This window comes from Sciurus vulgaris (genome assembly GCF_902686455.1).
Source record: "Sciurus vulgaris genome assembly, chromosome: 11".
NCBI lineage: Eukaryota > Metazoa > Chordata > Mammalia > Rodentia > Sciuridae > Sciurus > Sciurus vulgaris.
Window position 1 is genome coordinate 129,804,995 of NC_136472.1, and position 25,423 is coordinate 129,830,417.

Here is a 25,423-nt window from a genome sequence, read left to right on the forward strand (position 1 = left end):
AATCTTATTAAGTTGCCTAGGCTGGCCTCCAATTTGCAATCATCCTGCCTCAGATTCCAAGTTGCTGGGATTACAGGAGTGCACCACTATGTCCAGCTAATACTCTCATCTTTTAAATGGCAATGGTGAGAACCTTCCTCGCATTGTTGAGTAAGGGCTAAAGGAGATAATGTGGATATTGTATACAAAACATGAAGCCCAGGGCCTGGCAAAAACTGAACCTGCTAGAAGCACAAACTGCAAAAGGAAAAGAGGGCAGGAAAACAGAATATTGAGAAGGGCTGTGTTAGAAGATAGTCTCCCTGTTCCCTCTGCTCAGAGGTCCACAGTGGGGAAAACAGTAGATGGTGGGAAACCTGTGGGTTGGAGCAGGCTCCAGGGCAGCATGTCACATTCTTCCAGCTCATGTTGAACTGTTCCTTTCCTAAGCATCTCTGGAGCCTGCCTGTTCCATCAGTCCCTGAAATCATTCTGATTCCAAAAGGCAAAAGCCTCTGTAATTAAGATTCTTACCTACTGGGGACCTTCATCATCTTTGAGAATCTGATAAAAATTACAAATAATTTTTCCAGAAAAATTCACTGGTCCCCAGATACATATGAATGTTCTTAGAAGTTCATAATGATCATCAAATTACCAAGGGAGTCCATCTGAGTTCAAGTTGATGAGCCTCTTTTCCACGTAATCAGTAAGTGTCCTTATAATTTTATAATTATCGTCATGACTAAGATTGCCAAATCTTGTTCTTTTGTTTTCCTCTCCAACTTCAAACTAGGCTGTCTCTCTCTTTCTCTGTCAACACACAGACACAGTATCCACCCCCACCCAAGCTTCCCTGGACACTGCCCCTGGCCAGTGCAGAGGCTGAAACTGGTTGCGATGGTGATGGCGATGGCTGTTGCTAAGAGAGCCGGGAGGCCAGGGTGGGGGGAGGAGTGTGGGCAGCCCAGCAGGGCAGCGTCCCCCCTTTGCGTGTCTGAGCGCCTTAGGCTCTGGTAACGGTGTTCCCAGCTGGCTGCCATGGCAACGGCAGGCTTGGGAAACTATTCATCACAGTCTGGACAGGTTCCCCAGCCCGCACTTGTGCTTTCTTTTCCCTAAGTGGCTAATTGAGGTGTGAAAGGGTCTGCTGTGAGTGGGCAAAGGGGACAAGGGCAAAGGGTTGGCACGGAGCAGGCCCCCCAGGGAGGCTGAGAGGCCAGGGATGGGGGCTGAGTTAGCTCCCCAGCAGAGGTCCTGACTACTAGAGAAGCAACCCAAACACAGAGATGCCCATTCCTCTGCCAGGAACTTCTGCCTGTGAGTTCTACTTCCTTGCCCAAGTGCCAGCAAAAGAAGACCCACCAGTTATGTCCCAGGTAAGCCTGTAGCCAGGTGATACCTGGTGACTTCTAGCGCAGCCATTCAAAAGATGTGATGACTGTGGATTTTTCCTCAGGCTGACTAGAAGAGGTTGTATGGGTGAAAGATTGGGAGTGGATTGTTCCTGAGTCTAATTCAAATGAGGCTAAGGGACAGATGAAGTCATAGGCTAGCAAAGCAGATGAATGCCTTGTCACGGTCCAAAAGCTACCAATTCACTGGTCTGGTAGTAGGTGCTATTTAACGTCATTGTCTTCCAAAAGCACCCTCCTTGTTTCCTTTTATTGAGCGGTGATTAAACATTGTAGCAATCTCAAGGCAATATGCAAAGCAAGTTTTTTTTTTTTTTTTTTGGTGCTGGGGTTGAAATCTAGGGCTTTGTGCATGCAGAACGCACACTCTACCACTGAGCTACACCCCCAGCTCCAAAAGCAAACTTTTAAGTAACATATCTCACTGAAGAGGAAACTGTCTCAGCGAGGTAAACAATTAGTCCAAGATCAAGCAACCACAAAATAGTAAAAAGCTGACATTTGAACTTGCATCTGTCTGCTCACAAATCCCATCTTTCAGTGATATACCAGCATATAACAGAGGGGCCAAGTCCAGGTGAACTTCATCTTTCACCTCTTATGACAAGAAGGAGCACTTGAACTTTGAGGTTCAGTGTCCCAGTGATTGAGTGCCTCTGTCCAAATGCATCGTGAGAGCAGTGGTCCAATTTCTTTAGAAACCAGAATCTATTGCAGTGATCACTTTGCATGATTGTTTAAAAAACACATGTTCCTCTGTGGCCCAGTTTTAGCAGCTTAGTGGTGACTTCTGTTCCACAAGATCCTCAATGAGACACATTGGACCCTCCACTGCCTAAGCAGCCAGGGGACCATCTCCTAGAGATTGCCTGGTCGACTCTGCTCTCAGAAGCTGTGAGAGAAAAGGGAAGTGGTTGGGCCTGGCTGGAATAATGGAAAGAAAGGTAAGCATTTAGTAAATCAAGAAATCTTAGCACATTTATTTGTTTCACCTTCACAATAACCCTGTAAGTTTGATAGTGTTACCTACCCATATTATGGAGTGAGAAACTCAGTCCAGGGGAGTCAGGTAAGTTGAATGAGGCCATAAGAGACTAATGCCCAAACTTAACTGGCTCTTAAGTCTGTACTGTTTTTATTCCATCCTCTGACCTCCCACAGACGTTGGATGCTCCTCCTGGCCTGGCAAAGTCAGAAATCCCCAATTCCGCTTCATAGCTGGGAGTCCAAGTGGTGTACCTTCTTCCTCAGGGCTCCCTCACCCACACAGCAGATGGGCATCTTTCTTCCTATGGTTATTTTTATTTTGCTTTTCCCATTCTTCTTACCCTCCTGGCTCAGTCCAAGCAGGAGAGCAGGAAGAGAGCTAGCAAGCTAGAAACCAGAATGAGTCTCTAAACTCATCTCTTCTAATTACAAGCAGAAGAGAAGACAGCGAACTCCTCATCATCGCTGAATGCCAGGGAGGCACCATCAGGGAAGCCTGGAGATGAGGTTTTGGTCCCCAGTCTGGTCACAATTCAGGGCATGCCTACAAACTTTCCTCTTTGGTCTGTGCTTTCTTGGGGGAAGCTCTTACACCCACAGCCCCTGCCAGGGGTAAGACAGGTTTAGGCAAGTGAGTGTCCTTGGTGCATACTGTTTTCATTCTTTGGGATGACCTTGGTCTGCCCTTCAGTCTCTAAGCCAGAAAGATACCCCAAGCTCAATCTGATTTTAGGATCATGACCCTTTTGGGGATCAAGTCTTAGGAAGTAGTTTGTAGTCATGGGAATAACTCAGAATTGGTAATCAGAAGACCCATGTTCTATTCCCAGTTGTGCCACCAACAAACTTGTCAATAGACAAGTCACTTAGCCTTCCTGGACCTCATTTCCTCTTTTGCAAGAATCAGACCAACTAGTCCAATCTAATATTCCAAACTGCTTCTCTGAGCTCTATAACTCCTTAAATATATTCCACATCCCCCTGCCCTTAACCAACCACTCCCAAAGGTATAATGTTCCTTTCCTATCCACACCCAGCCAAGATAGAACGAGTATAAGGTAGTAAGTTTGTTGGTGTTGTGACTTCTTTTCTTTTAAGGTAAGAAATCAGATTTAAATTTCACCCAGATCAGTACCAAAGCACTGATGCTCAGGTCTCCTACACAATGGATTATATAAAAACAGCTCACCTTTTATTTCCCTCTCTCTTTGTTCCTGCTCTTTTCCAATCACTCAGTCAAGTAATATGTTTTAAGTGGATGTGTCTGCAAGGCACTGCACAGAAATGTAATCCAAAATGACAGGGTCCTTGTCCAAGAGGAACTTACAATTCCATGAGGATACAATACAGACGGGAGCATTAAAGGCAACCTGCTGCCCTCATGCAGTGGGAGAGAATAAAGGACTTTTTAATGCCTTTAATGTTTTAGCATTTCTTTTTCCCACTTTAGTTGTTAATTTTACAGTGCTATCATGTTTTTGGTGTTGGTCTTCAAGTCATGATCCTGTCTTCTGTCTTCTCACTCATGAAGAAAATCAAACTGCTCTAAGACATTAGTACTTGGCTCAGCAGCCCCACCATCCTTGCCCTCTCCTGCTGGGTCCTCATTTTTTTTACCCTGATATGCCAGCCATCAGGTGATGTGACATTTCTGCAACCCAAGTTCCTATATCTCTGCAACCTAATGCAAAGGTCTAAAAGCTACAATATTCTAGAAATGACTGTGAAAGCAAATGATGGCCCTCTTAGCAAGTAGAGCTCGTAGAGATAGTGAAGATCTGCCTTCTTCCTTCCTTGAGGTTCCCTGGGCTTTGAGATTCTCCATGTTCCTGAGTTATTTCCCTGAATTCCCTCACTAAGCTTCATAGAGGGCAAGTGCTTCTTGTTGCTTTCTCTCCTTCCTTAGTCCTGACACTCAAACTCTCCATGTCTGCTTATCAATAGCAAATTCTCTATAGCTCTTTATAATGTGTGAAGGGCTTGCACTTATAGTTTCTCATTTAATCTTCTCAAGAATACTGTGATATAGGATTATTATTACTCCTTCTTGACAGATAAGAACTTGAGACTCAGAGAGATTTAGTGAGGGGTCCCAGGTTTCACAGCAGGGCCAGCCGAGCTGAGCTAGGACCTCACTGAGTTCTTTTGGTACTTCTGTGTCTTTCATGGTCTTATATAATTAAAGGGAAGCCCTGCCTCTTTCTACACAAGAACCCAGAACTCAGCAAAATGACATTTGGATTTCATAGAAGGAGTATAGCAGATGAAAGGAGCTGAGGGATACTCTGGCACCCCTCTGAGTACCAGGCAAAGGGGACCAGACTAATGTTAGGTTCCTCATCAGTGAGATCAAGTTTTAAGTCACATAGTGATTTTTTGTTTATTAGGGTTGATTCTTTTCCTAGATAGAATTTTAAAAAAATAAAAATTTTGGAAAAAAACTTAGAACTTTGCCCAAGTGCCCCATGTAAAAACTAGGAAACAGCTGGTTGTGGAAGAAAAGTCAAGCTGGGGTGACAGAAGAAGTCTCAGGACTGACCTGCTGTCTTTGGCTAATGGAGGTTATTATGTGTGGGTAGGGGAGGGAGGTGTTAGGAGCTCTCCCTGGAGAAGAAGAAGTCTGCCATCTCACAGCTACTGAGAGCTTCAGAAGAATGGGGCCTCACATCTGTCCACATGGCTAGTGAACAATCCTGTCAAAGTTGTGAGTTGGGTGGAGGAGCCAAGTCCACAAACTTCAGAGTGTTCCTAAAGGAGAAGTACACAGGATGTACTGGGGGCTTACACCAGAGTAAGCCATGGGGGAGGCAGGTGACAACTCAGCTCCCGTCCCTTCCTCACGGATCCTGCTGGCCACCTTCCAACTACTTTGAACCTACTGACTCTCTTGGCAGTGAGAAGACAAATGCCAATGGGTCAGGCTTCAGAGGAGGTAGACAGGAAGCAAAGACAGGTACAGTGATGGAAAAAGTAGAAGGGAATGGAACTCAAGGATCTAGGGGGAAGAAAAAAGAAGAGAAGGGTCCTTGAGGCCAGATGATAACTAGGAAGAGAAAAAGGATTGAGAAAGCACAGAGGTTGGGGAAGTAACATGGCAGTAAGTGTGTGAGGGCAAGGGGACATAGCAGTCCCCACCCACTCTTTACATTGGTGGCCTATGTGAAACCAATGGGCTGGTGGAAACAAGCAGCAGAAGGTGCCAGATTCTGCCACTCACACACTCTCTCCTTCCCTTCTGTTCTATCATTGCCACACCTTCCCCTGGAGCTAAGCCAGGTCCAGCAGGGCTTCTTACCCCTCCTGCCCTTGAACTACGACATTCTGTGTCCTTCTGACTCTGTTCATTCACCTGTCACTGTCAAGGGCCGAAAATCCAGAAGCTAAGATTCCGATTCCAGCTCTGATCCTCAAATGCTGGGCAGTGCTGGTGAAGTGACTTAGAGTCTGAACACTGCTGTTTCTTCATTTATGAACCTCCCATGAGAGTTGTAAGGGGATAATAGAGTGGATGTAAAAGGATTGTAAAAGCACCAAAGGATAAGACACTTCAGATCCTAAGTTTATTTCCAGGACTGACTCCTAGAATCTCTTTAAGGGGAGATACTCCATGTCCTCTACAGTGTCACCTATCCACAGCTCTGTAGTTTTGTTGTTGGCCTCAACACACATCACAGCTGCACTGTCCAAATCAGCAGAGGAGAATCTGCAAAGTGAGCTCTGCTTGGGTAGGAAGTAGGTGAGTTTACAGTCACCTTCTAGACAATCTGGACTTAGTTGTCTAAGATAGGGTCCTAGAATTAGAGACCAAGAAGTTTTATTCCTGAAGCAGATGTAGGCTTTTAACATAAAATTATCTAGGTGAATTTTCAAGGAGCCACTGAATATGGATGAGAGAAAGAGAGAGAGAGAGAGAGAAAGGGGGTAGGGAGAATATGAATATAGGAGAAATAGCAAAGAAGTAAAAGGGAAAATGAAGGATAAAGCAATGGAAGAAAGAAACTGAGACCTCAAGGACCAAGCATGAATGTGGTTGGGTAGAGACAAAGAGGAAGAATGGGGAAAAACGAAGAGCAGGGAAAAGATTCTGGGAGAGAAATAAAGGAGGCCAGAGGAGCTAAGCCAGGCAGCCGGTGGAGCAGGCAGATGGAACAACAGAGACAGAGAACAGAGCCACAGAGTGGGCACGCAGCGAGGCCTGGCAGCCAAGCCCTGTGGATTTCCGTGGGAAGCAGATGCTTAGATGGGAGCAGCAGCTGATGATCCCTGAGCACGTGCATCCTTGTTGACTCCAGGCCCAGCGCAGCCTCCTCGGCAGCCCGCCTAACCCTGGAGGAGCAACTTGAGTCCAGAGAGGCAGATGAATGACAGCCCTGCCCCTATGGGGCCTCCATTTCTTCTCCACCACCCTCCTCCAGGCTCCGCCCACTCGCTGTCTTCATCGGAGGCCTCGTGAATCCTGGGGAAGCCATGAGCTGCCATCTCATGCCCGGAAGGAAGCGGGCTGCGTTGGAGGGGTGAGTGTGAGCCACCTCACGGTGTGCTTAGCTCTTCCTGGGGTGGAAGCATTTGCTGGGGTGTGCATGCTGGCGGGAGAGGTGGAAAGGGAGAGAAAGATTGAGGCACAGAGCTAGTGCCAAAAGGCTAGGGTTAGTGGGGTGGGAGTTGATCCCTGCAGCACTGCTGGCAAGGGGAGGGGCTACATAGCTCACCCACCTCCTTTGGCAAACAACTGCCTTCTCAGACCACCCCTCACCCCAGTCCCCTGGCTGCCCTGCTGAGAGCATCTGCAGCCCCTTCCCATCGCCTAAGCCACCACACTGCCATAGCCTCTTCTAAGTCAAAAGGAGCTGAATGGACCCTGGGTCAAAGAAAGTTGGGGCTTTTCTATCCTTATTCTCTCCAGTTGCTACATACAGTCCATTTCCCTCTCGCCGCTGCAGAGAGCAGCGTCTATGGGACTCTGGTGTGGATGATACCCAATTCCCTCTGGTATGAAGGAAGCTCGGAAGGGCCTGGGGAGAGGGAGGTTTCTACCAGGACCTAGCCCTCTTCTCAGTCCAAGACAATGTCCATGCTGCCCCCTTCACCCACCCACATTGACCCCCTTCAGAAATGGCACCTGAGAACACGGCAGTGCCACTCCCACATCAGGCTCCCGGCTGTTTCTGGGGCACTCCTTCACTAGTCCCACATCCAAGGTCAGGAATTTTTGCCAGTGGTCCCTGAGTGGAGGAGAGTCACCAAGCCGTGGGAGGGCTTGTGGCAGAGGGAGTGGAAAGGGAACGTGGAGTGCAGTGTCAGTGCAGACACAATACGAGTGAAAGACAGGTACCACGGGAGCCAGATGGGCTAAGAAGAAACAGAAGTTAAGTAGGAAGAGACGGATAAACAGCAGACACCAAGCAACCAGCCAAGCATATGCTTTGCAAGTAGGCAACACAAGCACCCAGTAGGGTTCAGTTGGGGGAGGGGATGTAGACCACAGGGAGGGGGACATGGGCTTTTTGCTGGGGGCTGACTGCTGCCTGGTCAGAATTAGTGATCTAATCCTTCTCCATGGAGCCTCAGAAAAATGGAGCTGCAGCTAGTGCTGGCAAGGAAGAGAGGCATTTGGCAGGGAGGGGAGAAAGAGTGCTTAGGCCGGTTGCCCAGGGGATCCATCTCAGTGAAAGAAACACAGCCCCAGACTTGAAAGTCTGAATAGACAGGTGGTATTGCCAAGACCCTGGAGCAGAGACCCCTAAAACTGAATTGACTTCAGGAAAGGGGTATTAGGAAAGGAGCAGAGGATTGCTGCATGCAAACTCAGGAAGTCCTTGAGCCCTGCAGGTGCGGGTTTCCCCACTAATGAAGCCTATCAAGGCGGGAGCCCTCAATCTGGGTGATGTCATCCCTTTGAGCTCTAGGCAGGGAAGGGGTGGAGCCAGGCTGCAGCTTTGCAGAGTTTGCAAGCTCCACCCCCAGTCCTGTCTCTGCTTCTGGCCCTCCTGGCCATGGATTCCTGACCAGCTCTGCTAAAAGCCAGGTGCTGCTACAGAACTGGTGGGAGGAGGAGGTTCTCCCAGAGTCACCCCTAAAGAAAGCATGTCCTGGACAGGGAATGGGCTTATCTTACCTGACCCATCATTCACCATATCAATGCTCTTCCCACAATCATTAAGGGAAGCCCTGAAGTTTAGCAGCAGCCCAGTTTCCTGGTACCCCAGCCTCAACTTCTCCTTTCCCCTAGCATGTCAAGAAATGCTCAAATATGCTGCCAAGTACCAGGTGTCCCACTGGAATTTCTTCTCTGAATACTGATCCATAGACCAGTAACTGAGGGAGACAAGCAGCACCCTGGGTCTGTTAGTGCTGAACTGAAGGAATAAAAGCTCTGAGCTGAATCTGAGCCTGTTCTAAGCCCTAAAGCCAGCCAGCACTCCTGCAGAATGGTCCCTTCACCTCTCACATGTTTGCAATGGACATAAGCCAGCCCTGTCCCAGCAGCTGGCCTCTTTCCAAAGCTGGCATTGGCCCCAGCTTCCTGCCTCCCATCCTTTCCTAGCCTCTGTGCTTGCCTCTATGGCTTGGAGCCTTAAGGTCTCTGGACTGGGCAATTAAAATACCGTGCCTTAAGCAGATCTTATGTTTGGAGTTTGAAGTGTCCAGGTGCTAAATATTGAGGTGCTACTGGGGATTGCCTCAGGCAACCCCATACCTGCTTAGAGTAGCACAGGTGCAAGAACTAGCCCCAGTCTGGTCTGTGAAACATCACACCACAGGCCTTCTTGTCTGGACTCAGCTGCTTGGCACAGCCCCAGTAGCCAGGGGGAGAGAGTAGCTTTCCCAGGTGCAATCCCTCCAGAAGCCTGGGAGCCAGGCCCACGTGTACCCACGTGCCCGGGGCAGATGCTCAGCTCAGTGCCAGGACTCTCTTAGTCCTCACCAAGCCACTGACTCTATATGCATGATGTGTCTGGGACAGACAAAAGTGAGGATGAGGGTGACAGTAGCAGGAGGAAAATAGAGTCTGAGAGTAAAATTTCTACTTTAATTCGTTGAGCCCTAGATGAGGGGTCTCTTGGCAAGATCAGACCAGGGTCAATACATATCAGGAAAATGGCCCCTGATTTTGCCAGCTCATGAACTTTACATGTAGAACAAATCACCCTAATTGTCCACATTAGCATGTGTATTACACTTTCCAGGCTGCTTTCTTATACATCAGATTTGATTCTCTTAACGATGATGAAGATAAAGCAGATATTAATTTGATTTAAGGATAAAGGAATTAAGGTAGGATTTGATTATTTATGGAAGGTCTCACAAAACCCATGAAAGTAGACAAAAATAAGTGAGTGAAATAGCTTATCATGAACACAACTAAGCTGAGCACTGGGGCACCTAGACATCCAGGAAACCTTGCCCTGTTTCACACCGCTTCCCATACCCAACTCAAAACAAAGACACACAGCAAAGAGAGTAGGGGCTGATGTTTCCACCAAAATTCCTGCTTGAAGAAGTGATGAGAAAAGGAGAGTAGGGCTCTCCTTTTGTGATGTGATGAAATGAGCTGCCAACTGACATAGGCCTGGATGAAGGGGGCGGAACTTCGGATAGAGAGAGGGGTCTGTGGCCAATGGGTGTGGCCTAGATGGAGGGCATAGCATGGGCGTGGTCTGTTTGGAGGGGTGTGGTCCACTATGAAAATAGGGGTGGGGTGAAGGCTATTATTTCTGTGTGCATACCGTGTGCCTTTCGGACTGCATTTGTGTTTAGGTGTGTACATGCATGCATATTTACATTGTGTGTGTTTATAAGGATATGTTAGGAAAGGGTTTATTGCATAAGTTTGAGATAACCATTGATATTAACATATAACACATATTGACCGCAAATGCATGTACCTAAAGGATAAAAAAGGAAAATAAGAATAAATTTGTGAGGAGATGTAAGTAGGGTCTATTCATATTTTTGGGGGGGTGACTGTAAGATAAAAATTTTACACACAGGGTCAAGAATGAGTATGGACACATTTGTGTGTTTGGATGTACATGCATGTACAGGGAAGAGTGGATACATGTGTAAAGAATGCTAGCATCGTGTCAGAAGGGTTTTTTCCAGGGATCCCTGGCAAGATTCTATCCTTGCAAAGAGATTCTTTGAGGACCTCCTACTTGGGACAAACGGATGACTGTGCACAGGCCCTGGCAGCTCTGACAGAGTCTCCGTGGTCTTGTAGCACCACCTCTTTCACTTTACTCCCCTCCCAGTTCCGCAAAGGACCAGGAGAAACCTCAGTCGTGGATAGATCAATTATGGCTAATAGCATTTAAATTCCAGCCTGGAGATGCTGAGGAGGCCCTGGGAGAGAGGAAGGAAAAGGTGGTGTGGATTCCAAAGGAGGGACTTGGAGTTATCAGATCTTTTATTCAGATCCTGAAGTGTCCAGTCCCACCCTTCTGGATGCCTGAAACCCAATCCCAGACTTCCTGAGCCCACCCCATTTGTGTTGAAGCCGTGACTGGACCAGAAGGCTTGTGCTCTGGGGGTGACAAGCACTGCTCACGTCCATGTGAGTCCTACAGGGAAGTAGCCCATTGCACCATGGAGCAGACATGTTATCATTCTCTATCTTCCCAGCCAGTGCCGGTGCTGTAACCAAAGAACCAGTAAGGACAGGTCTCTCAGAAGTGTGGCTCTGGCTTTCCTTAGTGCCCCTTCGATGACAGATGTGTGCCCCTAATCCTGGGGGAGCAGAGAGTCCTCCCACTCCTATACACTCAGCCTTCTATGCAGGGAGGCATCCACAATCAGCACAGAACCCACTTCTCCTCCATCTCCAGGTGTTCTGGTTGTGCTGAGCCTTCTTCCCCTGTGGAACTGAGATTTATAAGGCTGTAACCCCTGCCAGAGCAAAAGCAGCATCAGCTTTAATCACAGAATGGCGTGCTAAATCTTAAGGCCTCTGCAGCCTTGGCCCCAGCAGTCAGCCTCAGGGAAAGAGTGATCTCAAGGGGGAGGGCAGAGGTCTGGGGATGGTCAAGAGCACAGACAGTGAGGCCTTTGAGGGCAGCCAGTTCTTTCCAGGGCCCCAGCCCCCACCCCCTGGGAGATCTGCAGTACCAAAGGAGGAGAGGCTCTTTCTTCCTCTTCACCCTCAGTTGAGGGCGCACCTGTTATGTCAATGTGGCAGACATTCGGGGTACAATGGAAAAGCTGGAAGTTACCTCAGTTCTATTTCTGTATCCTAACCCTCCCTCCCTTTTCACAAACAAGAAACCTGGACCCCCAAATAAGAGAAGTGATTTGCCAAGGTCACAGAGTTCATTTGGGGGCCACATCAAGATTATAATTCATTAGGATTATTGCAGAAGGCTAGACAGTGTTCACCTTCCCCTAATCTGTACTGGTAAGACACTATAATTAAAATTCTGCTACATAGCTCTTGCTGGGAAATGCAATGATATATCCAACCAGTGTTGGCTGGAGCAGTTGCCTCCCAAAACTAAAACAGGTACTCTAAGCTCAAAGTCCATGCTTGAGCTTCCTGAACTCATAGTCTCTCAAATTGTACGCAGGTTTTGGAATGTCTGTGCTCTGGACATTTTTCTGAATAGGGGTCTACAGCTTTGATTTACAAAGAGATTCACATGAACAGGGTTGAAAATCATTGTTTTAAAGAATCAGGAATCTAGGATTCAGAGAAATCAGAGCTTAGCAATCAGTTGCTAGGCACCTGAGCAACATTTAGGGACCTCAAAGAGTTGGACTATTGTTTCCCAGTTTTATGAGTAGATATTTTGCTGTAGGAAAAGGCTTCTGAGCTCTGGAATATAAATTCCTCAAAGGTGGGATTCTGGCCCATTTTTTCACCTATTTCAGATATCTTAGAGCCTGGGTCTATGCCTGGGCATAACGGGTGAAAATACAAATTTGATAATTTAATTTATTAATCTGCTCAGTAATTCTCTTTCATGACCACTCCTACTTGATCTCCAACAATCACAGGAATTGTTGTCATGAAGGGACCCCTGTGTCAAGAATTACAAGATTTTGTAATTCAATGTTATATTTCAAGATCTTTTCCATCTTGGGGAAATCGAGGCAGTGCAACCAACTCCTGAGTAGACCTCCTGGCACAGCTTAGGTTGTGCTCTTAACTGTCCAAGTGTCTTCAGGAAGGCTGAGGCTTTAGAGGTAGGGGGAGTTCTCTGGGGATGGGAAGCAGATGCAAATGTGCTCATCTGCATTGAGATACCGGCAAATAGAAAAGGACTGAAAAATTCGTGCCTCAGGATCTGCACCTCAGGAGTCTGCATTCTCAGGCATAAAGAGAAGATTTCTAAATCAGATAAGGGTCGGGCTGGATCTGGGCTCTGATTCCTCTGCCTCTGTGTAGATTCTGTTTGCCCCTCCCTCCCTTGCCCCACTTTGCAGCCTTCACAGCAGCTCAACTGTTAAACCCACTGAGAATTAAGAAGTGGGGGTGAGTGGGTTGCAGAGAGAAGCTTGTCCTGGGACAGAGAGGCCCTTTATGAGGAGGGAAAAGGAGAAGCAGGTTCTCAGGACTCCAGCTGGGCCAACCCTCCCCTTCCTCTGGCCTCACCCACAGTAGCTGGAACCTCCCATGGAGAGCTGCGCTCTGAGAGGCGGTGGACAGCTGCTGCTTCTGTCTGGAGCTAAAAATAGCCTCCTCTCTGACCATGTCCAGCCCCGACTGGGCCAGAGCTCTGAAGAGGACTCAGAAGAAAGGGATACAAACAGTAAAGCCAGAAACAAGTGCCCCTCAAGTGGGCAAAGACCAAGTGAGACAAGGGCAGAGAAGGGTCAGACTTGGGGCCTACATCTCAGCTGGGGTTTTCAGAAACTCCTCAGAAAGGAGATAGAGTTCCTCACCCCTGCGTTTCTGAGGAGAAATGAGTCATGTAGAGATTGGGCAGACTAACCTGAGTCATGCCTAATATCCAACATTAATGAAGTGCTCATACGCACCAGGCACTGCTTTAAGATGTAAAAGGACTCAGTAATGTACCTATTGGTATTGTTATTTCCTTTGACAGTTGAAGAAAGGAAGGCCCAGAAACATTAACTCAACAAACTCACAGAGCCAGAAGGTGGGGCTGGATTCTACCTCAGGAAATCTGAATGAAGAGTCCACATCCCCATCCACAGCCTGGGCCACAGCTGAGATCCCATCCCAGACAGGGTATGAAGAGGCTGAAGAAGCGGAAATGAAGTCCCAGAGTTGCCACACAGCATCAGCACCAAGTGAGATGGGCCTTGTGACCACAGGCCCACCTACTAGAAGAGCTCATTATAATCCCAGACTTGTGACATGTTCCTAGGCCCAGATCCCTTGGATTTGCTTCCACTTTTTAGGTAAATCCTCTCTAGGTGCCTGTTCATGCTCCCATTCCCTGACAAGGTGGAGGGACATGATGCCCCACTGACTCCATGGGTGTGGGACACTGAGAAAAGCAGCTACAGTCTGTCCAGGCTCCTGAGAAACCATGAGAGTATAGAAACAGGGCAGGAGGGCCAGCTAATGATAGTTGGAGAGGAGGTTATTTAAATGCTTAGACTAAAGCAGATTAGGATTTCATAAAGACTGCATGAAAGTGGTAGAGGATAGAGGAAAGGACATATGGGAAAGAGAGAAGGAAAATAGGAGATAAGGAGGAAGAAAGAGAAGAGAAAGAATGAGAGAAGAACGGCATCCTCAAAGATAACTGCCAATCTGGTCTTCCTTTCTCAACTAGCAGAGCCTCAGAGAAGAAGGCCATTCCTGCTGAGCTGAAATGGAGATGAAGAGTGCAGAGGCAGGGACAGAGCCCCAAGTCAGAAAGAGTGGGAAAAGGAGAGAGGGAGGATGGTGGCTCCAGATAAATGCACAGATGCCTCTTTGAGCTTGCCTAATGTAATTAACAAAACACATTCATAAATCTTGCATGGCGTCCAGAGCTGTCTCCTCTCCTCAAGTGCAGAGACCATCTCCAGAGATGCCCGGCAGAGGGTTGTCTGACCTCTCTAGCATCTGGACCTCCTGAAGAAGGCAGCATAACCTTGGTAGGACAGCAAGACTATCTCTTTCTTCCTGTGCCCCATTTCCAGGGTGGAGGGGAGAACAGGAAATACATAAAAACCAGAAGAGGTGGGGAAAAGGGAGATGAATTTGCATTTTCGTATGTGTTTGCAGGGTGGTTGGCCAGTCGTTAATGCCTTCTGAACTCATTATGCAGAGGTCCACAGAATCAGCTTTTAGAGAGTAATTTTTCCTTGGAGGACAGAGCAATAGAGAGAATAGGAGATCGAGGGTAACTGTGGTGTGAGCATGACTTGTCAGTATGTTGGTGTTTGTGTTTGCATGTGTGTCTGTGTTCAGTCTGGAAAACTGGTGACTCACATTAATAGGGAGCTTTCTGATCTGGAAAGCTTATATTCAGCTATTTTTATCTCTTCTTGTCTCTTGGCCCTTTTTTCCCCCTTGTCTTTCTCAAATGTACAGGGATTTGAGGGGGCTATGAATGGTTGTGTGTGTGTGTGTGTGTGTGTGTGTGTGTGTGTGTGTGTGTGCATGCTAATTTAAAGTTGGGCCCAGAGTGGTAACCCCCTTGAGGTGCAGAAATAAATATACATATGGCCTCTGTGGGTGCATACAGAGGATGCAATCATGATGCACATTATCATGTTCTGTATGCACATGTGCATTCCTTGCATACGTGCAAGCACAAAAAGGCCAGGATTGTCCCTGGAAGTGTATAGCTTACCTGCCCAAACTCTCTGATGAGAGTTGATGTGTACCTAAACACTATGTATACTTTACATCTACAACTGCCTCCCCCATCACTCATGGGAGTGTGCTTTACCTACCTCACACCAACGCAGGTGGGCACACTCACATAAATACATGGTCCATGCCCACCTCACACCAACACTGGTGCCCATACTCACATGAACACACAGCTACAGGCACAGTTCTAGGCCCCTGTCTTTGGGACAGGCCCTGGTCCCCATGTCTTCTTTCTTGTCTGCTCGGTCATCTTCTTCCTTATCTAAAAGTTGTGATGTCTTATCTGGCAAGCCACAGACTCTTCTGATGGTCAGTAGAAAACAAAAAATTCCAGTTACTGTTCTGGTCTTCTGTGACTCATCCCAGCCCCCAGCACCTTTGGCCTCGGGGCTAGCAATCGTACAGCTATGTGGGGCCTACGAGTACTTAGAGGCTAGACAGGGACTGAACGTTCCCCTCTTGCTGTGAGCTCTGTTCCCTAGCCTAGAAAGAGGGAGAAGGGAGAGTGAACTCTGATGATCAGCTGCTTCAGGAGCCCATGTGCACCAACCTGGAATGGACTGTATGCTTTAGGGTTCTGGAATGTCTGGGGGTGCCGGGACCTTGACTCTGTGTTTATGTGACCATATGTACATCCCAGTGTCATAGCCTGTGTTAGTCAACTTTTCATTACTGTGACCAAAATACCTGACAAGAACAGCTAGAACAGGAAACATTTATTTTGGGCTCATGCTTTCAGAGGTTCAGTCCATGGTCAGCCAACTCCACTGCTCTGGGCCTGAGATGAGGCAGGACAGCATGGTGAAAAGGCACAGCAGAGGAAAGCTACTTAGTTCAAGGCAATGAGGAAGGGGGTCAGGAGAAGCCAGAGACAAGATATAGTCCAAGGGCACATCCCCAGTGACCTATTTCCTCTGGCCACACCCCACCTGCCTATAGTTATCACCCAGTACTCCGTTCAAATTATTCATCTATCCAATGGATTGACAAGTTACAGCTCTCATAATTTAATAATTTCACCTTTGAACATTCCCGTATTACCTAACACGTGAGCTTTTCAGGAGATACCTTGTATCTAAACCATAACCCAGCCTGTAAGTGCACACAGCATGTGACCAGTGCCCTCAAAGCTTTCAGTGTACTCATGGGGCAGGTCACACTGCCTGTCTTCCCGCAGAGGCCTTCCTGTTGTGCACTGGCCCACAGCAGCATATAGTGGCATGCACATACTCTTAGGAGATTGCATGAGAGATCAGGAGGGGCCATTATTATAGTCACAGAAGCAAGTCCTGAGCTTCAAGACCGGTTTATTCATAGCTCAGAAGCCCCAGCCAATGGGGCGGAAATCCAGCTGTGCTTGCCCTTTAATCCACATCCTCTGCTGAGGACCTTATCAGCCCAGAGGAGGGGCACAGGTGTCTCTTGTCTTCCCAGAGTCATTGTGGCTCCTGGTATCCAAGTGGGCACTGGGCATCAGGTCTTGGAGGGAGCCAGTCAACTGTCCACCCACTCACTTCTTTCCATTCCACAAATATCTGGGGACTGAGTTCTTTGTGTAAAGCCCTGAGTTGTCATTACAAAGAGCAGGTCTGAATCTCTGCCCCCAGATCCCTGCCTCCAGATAGACTGGCAAGGAAGAAGACATCTGCACAATTAGCCATGACAGAATATGCCCCCTAGGCTATGTGTGCTTTTGGCTCAGGAGGAATAATTACCTCCGACTGGGGCCTTCACAGAGAGCAAGGCAGAGGTTTTGCCTGGGCCATGGGTAATGAATCAATTTCACTAGGTCTGGGGAAAGCTTTTCATGTGGGGGATCTAGGCTACCTAAGAGTACAGTGTTGGGGGATGTACAGGGCTTTGGGGAGAGAAATGAGATCCTACCAGTAAGATGACCAGGGCACAAGCCCTGCCTTGACTAGTCTCTGGCTTTGGGACTCTTACCTCAAGTTTTGAATTATCTTCTTACCTAACCTGGAAAGAAAAAGTCTGTTTTTTTTTTGTTTTGTTTTGTTTTGTTTTGAAGTTCCAGATACTTTCTAAGTGGGTGTCTTCTGAGCATTTGTAAAATGGGGATACTAATAGGACCTACCCCACAAGGAACCTCTGAAGATCAAATGAGAGGATTTATGAAAAGCCATTAGCACAGAGCTAAGTAACTATGCGCTGTTGGAGTCATTATTAGTCCATACACTAACAGTGATTCTCAACCAGTTCTGTCTCCCAAAGGACATTTGACAACGTTTGGGAGACATTTTTGGTCATTGCAACTATTGGAGGAAGGAGGGAAGTAGTTACTGATATCTGGAAGATAGAGGCCAGGAATGCGCTAGTATCCTACCATGCACAGGACACCCCTACAATTACGAATAGTCCACCCCAAGACATAAATAGTGCACAGGTTGAGAAACTCTGTCCAAGGAGTTTTATATCTCCTAAAGCCAATGAACTGAGTTGATTTTTAAGCAAAGAATGACATAATAAAACCTAAATTTTAGAAAGAAAACTGGAAAAGTTGTGATATAACTGGAGAACTTGATTGGGAGGCACTGCAGATATGCAGATAAACAACATCTGGTGGCTTGGAGTGGAGGTGAGACTCTGAGGATGGCACAAATTCAAGGGCCTTGGCAACAGGAAAATGTAAAAAGCTTGCTAAGTGATGAGGGATGGAAGGGACAGACACAGGGCATTTGGGGGAATTCTGAAGCTCACAGCTTGTGGGCTTGGGTGGATGCTGATGTTGCCTTTCAATAACTAATAAAGAGAAGATTCCATTTGGGAACTGTGTTTCCAGGGGCTATATTTGAGGGGGAAGCATCTCTGATAATCTGGACCTGAGCCTTACCCCTCCAGCCCATCATCTCCCACTCAAGGAACCAACCCTTCAGGAGACCCACAACCATACCCATAGATGCTGAGAAGAGATGGGCATCCAACCGTTCCATTTCTTTCTCCTTTTCCAGTAGATTCATTGAATTAATGATGACAGTCAGGACCCGAAAAAAGGAAAATCTCTCAAGGACCCTCAGCAGATAACCATAACCCACAGCTGTCCTCTCTTGATGTTCAGGGCATGTCATATCCTTTATGTGATAGCAGTACCTGTGACTGTTATGGGCAGAAAGGAAGGACTCAAGAAGTCCGGGGCAAATTTGATCAGCATATAGGCTGAGCCTTATTATAACCTCAGTTCCCACTTCAAACTGAGCTCTGAAGACAAGTTTTATAAGAATCAGTGGGAAGTCCCCAAGCAGTTAGTACCTCAGCATGAACCTGGGATAATCTGCTCTTGCTCTTCGTGCTGGGAAAGATACTAGAGCAATTTAAGATGTTGGCTCCAACTCTTACAAATATTACAACTTTAATTAGGCCAGCAAGACCGACAGGTGGAAAATAATCAAAAAACAAAGACAAAAGACAACTAAAGAAGTCTCTGGCATAGTATAAGGAGCACTAGATAGGAATTAGACCAGAGTTCCATCCCAGTGCCTTGGGCGGAAGCAAATCTCTGCCTACCAAATCCCTAGCTACCTCCAACTAAGTCATCATTCAGATTGTGTGATGGTACTTCTGATTGATTGGGCGCTGTGTTGAGGAGGATCCTGAAGTAGTACACGGGCCTATCAGGAGTGATTTGGTCTGCTGGTGATTGGTGATGCCTGCAGTGAGAACCAAAGGATATCCTGGCCATGCGGTTGCTGTTTATTAACCATTACCGATTCAGAGCAACTGATCGGGGTCATTTCTGAGGGCTCTTCCAGCTCTCAAATTCTGTACTTCTATGATATAAGTGTAAAATTTCAAGACACTGACTGGAAGCACAGTGAGGCAGAGATCTGTGTGGGTTGGAATGATCAGGGAAGGCTTTGGGAAGGAGGCGGCACTTTGGTGAGGCCTTGAGATGGGGGTGTAAGTAGTTGTGTAAGAGGTGGGAGGACATTTATGTGCACGAAAATGGGGCTGAGCACGGGCTGTTCTTGGTATAGGAAGGAGGAGGCCAGCATTGCTGGGGCACTGTCTGTGATCAGGGCAGTTAAGCTTAGATACGTGAGGCTGGTTATGGGTAAAAACAAGAGCCAATATTTCTAGAGAGCTTTCCATGCGGTACATCACAGAACAAAAATGGTGTTCAATGCATTAATTATCTCTTCTAAGCCTTAAAACTCATCTATCTGCAAAGTAAGCACTTGTTACCAGCCTCCCTTGTAAAGGTGGAAACAGCCATTCTGTGACTTTCTAAAGGTCACCCCTCTTGAAGGTAGTAGAAACCAGCAATCAGCACAGGCAATATGGTTCTCTCTGCACTACGTCCTCATGTTTCCTAGAACCTTGGCAATGAGCAACCCCATTGATGCAACTGAGACATTGTTTCTGAGTCTGTGGATTCTGAAGTCCAGAATGAGGGTGGGAACAGCTATAGACTGAGGAAGGAAGACTTTGTGCTATTTGAACAATCATACAAACTGATCCTGATCAAGAACAGAGTGGAGTGGACACAGATCACAGGCAAGTGCTAAGTACCATGGATCATGGCTCTTTTGAGACTTTCTTCAAGTCTTAAATAATTTCTTTGAAGCAGTAGGAAATGTCCCAACATTGTGGGGTAAGGCAGGAGTGAAATGCCAGAGGCTTAGGGACTCAGTGTGGGAGGAGTGGGAATAGAGCCTATCATCTCATCACAAGTTCAAAGGCAGCAGCCTGAATAAAGATCTCATTTCAGATGAAGCTTAGCCCTGCCTTTGCCCATAGCCATGGCCTCCGGCTATCTCCATGCTGTCCCTGCCTGGCACCTGGTGGTGCACTGGGGAATTTCTGTCCTTTCTCCCTCTTTTGCTAGCCCTTTCTCCTTCCTTTTCAAGTTCAGAAGCCACTCTAGCCTCAATAGTCAGTTTGTACTCTTGGTTCAATGGGACCCAGAAAGGGCCTAAGCAAGAGGAGAAACTATGTCTTCTCTTGTTTTGATTATTCTTCCACCATTTTGTCCCAGTTCATAAGAGTACCCATGTGTACCAGCATGGCTTAGAAATCTAAGGACATTCCCAACCTGGGAATGTCCCATACTCACCTACAACCTCCCTCTCTGCTCCTACCTTTTATCTTTCAATTTCCTATTCCCCGTGATCTGAAGACAACCTGGAGGGCCTCCCTTCTGGCTTCTCTGGGAACTTCCTGGCATTGAGGAAGGGCCAGGGCTATAACATTGGGCTGAAAGATCCCAGAAACCACCAGCTCTTCCTCTTCCTTGCTCACTTGACTCAGCTCTCATTCTTATTGTTCAGTATATGCTCATCAACAAAAGGCCTGATCTTATAACTCTGTCCAAGAGTACTTTCTCCTTTCTGAACCACTGGGCCAGGAAGGCCACCTCACTGCTAGGAAATTCATTTTCATTTTCCAGCTTAGTTTCTCAAATGCAACTATTCCTTTTTGTTTTAGGAAGTAGCTGGCCATGATACTGCAATAACTCCATTCTTTAGTGACCTACCCTCAACAAAATCAATGCCTCATCTTATCTTTTTCAAAGCTATAGCCCCAAACCAGGTGCAGTGTAGCATCTGTAATCCCAGCTACTCAGGAGGTTGAGGCAGGAGAATCACAAGTTCAAGGCCAGCCTGAAAACCTTAGACCCTTTCTCAAAAATAAAATTTAAAAGGACTGGGGATGTAGCTCAGTAGAAGAGTGCCCCTGGGTTCAGTCTCCAGTGTTTGAAAAAACAAAACAAAAAACTAAGCTTATGGCTCCAACTCCTTGGCTCCTGAAGCACAAGAAAGAAAGAAAGAATGCTTTCCTCCCATCTAGTAACACAGGAGGACAAGCCTGGGCTCCTCCAGGATTCCTTTGGCTACCTTGAAGAGACCCTATGAAAGGCCCCACAGACCTATGGCCTTTGCAATGATCCTAGTAGCCAGGTCCCCTCAGTCAGGTGAATCACCAGTATCCTTGCTCCTGTCAGAGTAGGAACCTCTCCTCTCACTTGCTTCTTTCTCTTTTTATGTATGGCTGTCCATTTACATGCACACATACACATATCATTTTGGGCCCTATCTGGAGCTGTCACTGACAACTCAAGTTGTGATAGGCAAATTGGCTTGCATGTCAGAGACAGGAAACCAATGATGCATCTCTTTCTGCCCAAAAAATGAGGAGATAAGAGAACAGAAATAGGTTGCATCTGCCAGCAATACTGGAGGGGAATTGCAACTAAAGAAATGATCACCTGCTGCTGCACTCCATGAAGACCCAGGAGACCTCTTTGCTATGGGCGTGTGTTGGGGGGGTTTCTTCATCCTCATTCCCCTATCAGATATTGGACTAAAAGAGAGGGATGGAACACCTCCAGAGGGCATTGAGCTGCTACCTGGGGTTTGCTAAGACAACCTAAACTCTTTTCTAGTGGGGATAAAACATCTATGCCCTGGGCTGGGGACATAGCTCAGTTGGTAGAGTGCTTGCCTCACGTGCACAAGGCCCTGGGTTCAAACCCCAGCACCAAAAAACAAAAAAAAACAAAAAACAAAACTATCTATGCCCTTTATCCCCATGATACTGTATCACAAGGATGAAGAAAGTCTTCTGATCCTGCAGTTAGGAGGGACTGGAGAAGAAAAAGCTGTTTCAGAATGACTGGCAGCCATTCTGATGCCACCATACTCTTGTTGCATGCAGAATGAAGTTCCAGTTACATAAAGCTCCAGCTGACTTGGTATAAGTTATGACTAAGAAAACTTTCCAACTTTCCAAAGACAGTTGGTGATCCTCCACCCTCCGCCCATCAACTGGTGAGAACTACCCCCACAGAGAGGCAAGCAGAGATGAGGGCTCCTAAGCTCCCCGTGGCCCTGACTCATCGCACACATAAACACTCCCCAACGCTCTTTCCCAAAACAGTTCCCCTCCCACCCACCCACCCTCCTACCAGGGCTGGGTGACAAAAATGAACACCCCAGAGATTTTGCCAAATTCTGGGCCAGGGAACATAAAATTACCCATAGAAAATGGGAGGAGCAGACCTCCCACAGAAGCAAACAATGTCCACTGGAAGGAAAATCACCCTTTGACTTACATGATCACTGTATTGTTTTCCAAATAACTTGGACTACTTTCTCTTAAAAAACAGCTCAAAGCTCTAATCATAAAATATTAGAACTTAAAAGAATCTCAAAGGTCATCTTTAATGCCTCTGCCTTTTCCTGTTTTCAATGCACCTATCTATCCATTTTATTTTTTAATCTATCTGGTTATTCATCAAATAGTTGCTAAGTTCCTGCTGGAGACACAACTTTGTTTCCTCAAGGAGCTGTCCTCTAGTGGGTAAGAAAACAAGTGAAATGACAGTTGTAATAAGTGTGAGAAGCAGTATGGCAGGGATAATGAATGTTGTAGAAGTACATCACCCAACTTGGGAGCATGGAGGGTTTTTCATGGAGGGGAATCATATTTTTAAATTGAGCTCTGAAAAAGAAGAAAATTCCTTTTGTTCAATGGGAGGTTTGTTCAACTCATACCATGGTTTGAGAGACCATTTGTGAAGATGAATATGCTTGGTGTTAGCAGATAGAGTTTACTGCCAGATAAAGGAAAGTAAAGGTACACATAACTTAAATGTACTGTGAAGCACCAGACTATGCTCTCATGAGTAGGATCCATGCAGTTTCAAGAAGGGTTTTAAGAGCAGGTGAAGGGAAATTTCCAGGTGGAAAGATTAGAAAAAGCTCCGTGGAAAGGATGGAATTTGAATTCACCTTGAGAATGGACAGGATTTAGAGGCACATATGAGATGGGGAAGGCATTCCGAGTCAAAATAAAGATCTAGCAAAGTAGGTCAGTGAATAAAGATGATTAACACATACAGACACTAGCAAAGGAATGTAGCTTAGAGGTAGAGCACCTGCCTAGCACGTGCAAAGCCCTGGGTTCAATCCCTAGTACCCATTTATGCATGCGCGCGTGCGCGCGCACACACACACACACACACACACACACACACAGTAAGGTGAAGTCCAGAGAGGTTAAAGAAATTTCTCAGAGTTCTTCTGAATTCAACTGTAGTGTTCTGTGGACAAGTAACACATGAGTTTTTCCCCTTGGGAGGAATAGGTCCCCTCCCTGCTAGAAGTTAGCTAGATGAGTGCTTTAGCTAACTTCTCCATCTCCAAAGAGTCTCTCCATGCAAAGAAAGCAGGCTCCAGGCTACCAATCCAGGTTACCCTCATAAGAGGGTAGAAAATCACCCTAACAGATTGAGTTAGGGTCTCACTTTAGCCCTTCGGGGTCCAGTTTGAAATATTTGGAATTCCCATAGCTGTTTTCCTTTCTTCTTCCTTGCCCCCACCAGAACACACTGACCTATGGTCTTTAGCATTAACCCTTTGTTGTTTTATGTAAATGCTCAGTTCTGGGCTCATGTTCACATGGGAGACTGTTTATAAGTGCAAGTTCCTAAAATACTGAGACACTTCACAAAGAATTCCCTTTGAGCAGTCAGCATACAACACCAGAAAACTTGGAGTGGGGGTTGGGAAGAAATATGGAATTGTAATAGTAAGAATCAACCACAAGGTGGTGCAGTGAGGCTGGAGAAAGGAAGGGCTAGGGTAGGAAGGGGATCCTCCTGGAACCTGCAGCAACCCACAGTGGGAGCAGGCTGACTAGCCCTCTTCCAATAAGGTTCTGATTACGTCTTGGCAGTGGAATTCTGGAACATGGGGCAAGACTCACAGAGCCAGTTTTTCCTCTTTGTGTTCCTCTCCTTTTGTAAAGCACCTATGATCAAGAGCAGGGACCAGGGACACCTGCAGACCACTACAGTTGTATATTGCTCTGTAAAACCATCCCTCAGATATAAGAGGGAGCAGCCTGTGCCAGAGCTGAGAGACTCTGCTAGTGACAGGAAGTGTGTGTGTGTCCTTGAGGTTGGAGTGACTGGTAGGCAGGGTCAAAGATGCTTTTTCTCCTAGTCATTTAATGAGCTTCTTGGAAACAAAACCTGAGTTTTGTTCCTAAAGGAAACCACACCCTGGAAATCCACTGTTTCCCCAGAATGGGATATTTCAAGGGGCTATCCTGAGAGATGGTTTGGATACTTCTAAGATGCAGAGGAAAGCTTCCTTTCTGTTCTTCATCCAAAACGCATCCTACACAGACTATGCAAATAAAAATTTTCTCCCACTTTGGTTCATATCTGTTGTTAAATAAATACACATTCCTACAAATTTCCTTTTCCAGACACTTCTCAACAGTTTTCTGCAAAATTCTGCTTAAACACATCTATGCACACACATACCACGATAGACACAGTGTAATGCAGAGACAAAAATAATCTCATGCAGTTTGAGGGCAGAGCACCATTTGACCTTAGAGTGGGGCCTTTGTTTCCTTCTTGTGTATGCTGGTTCTGAGCTCAGACTGGAGCGATGAAGAAGGAGAAGGAAAAGGAGAAATGGAGGAGAGGTTCTCAGAGTCCCATTTGCAACCTCTGCTGCCTAGCTGGAGAGCAAAAAATGCATAATAGGGAGGCTTTATTTTGGTATTTTCTGTGAAGTCAGAACCGTAAGAGGAAGACACACTCAGAAGAAGCTGGTCTCAGGAGGGCTGGGGAAGGCTTGGTTCAGACCTTTGCACTTAGTCTTTGTAGGGCAAGCAGGGGTCACAGTGTTTGTTGATGCAGGAAAGAGAAGGTAGGGGCTGGGTTTGTAGCTCAGCAGTAGAGCGCTTGCCTAGCGTGTGTGAGGCACTGGGTTTAATCCTCAGCACCACATATAAACAAATAAAATAAAAGTAGTGTGTCCATCCACAATATATATATATATATATATATATATATATATATATGAGGAGGTGTGTGTGGGGGGGGGGGGTCTGAGTGTAAAAAGAAAAGGTGAAAGACAGGGAAGGGAGTAGAAAAGACCAAACCCAGAAGTGGACACATGCGATTGAGAAGAGGGTACAAACCAGAGTCAGCCACTGGAGACAAAGTGAAGGAATGTAAATAAGCAATAGCTGACTTAGCAGAAGAAGAATGGGAATAATACAAAGCTCAAGGACAGGGAATGCAATCTAAGGAGAGCATGAGATAGGGTGAGATCTGAGAACATGGAGGAGAGGGAAGGGGGTGGGTGGTGGGACGAGCTGTGCCAGGCCTGATGTGCAGCTGAGCTGGCCTGCCTGTGAGCGCAGCCAGGCCTGTGGGGAAGCCACCAGCTCATCTGTTACTTACAAGCACAAACTCCCCCTCAATCCTGATTAACAGGAATTAAGTGGCATATGG

The 25,423-nt window shown here is 46.7% G+C and overlaps 1 long non-coding RNA gene across 1 annotated transcript; it reads left to right on the top strand.

Moving 5' to 3' along the window:
• Window positions 1–6,754: 6,754 nt before the first annotated feature.
• On the top strand, window positions 6,755–24,368 carry LOC306639302. Its single transcript, XR_013757607.1, has 4 exons — window positions 6,755–6,895; window positions 13,424–13,742; window positions 19,482–19,662; window positions 24,162–24,368. It is a non-coding gene; the product is annotated as an uncharacterized lncRNA (long non-coding RNA).
• Window positions 24,369–25,423: the final 1,055 nt, after the last annotated feature.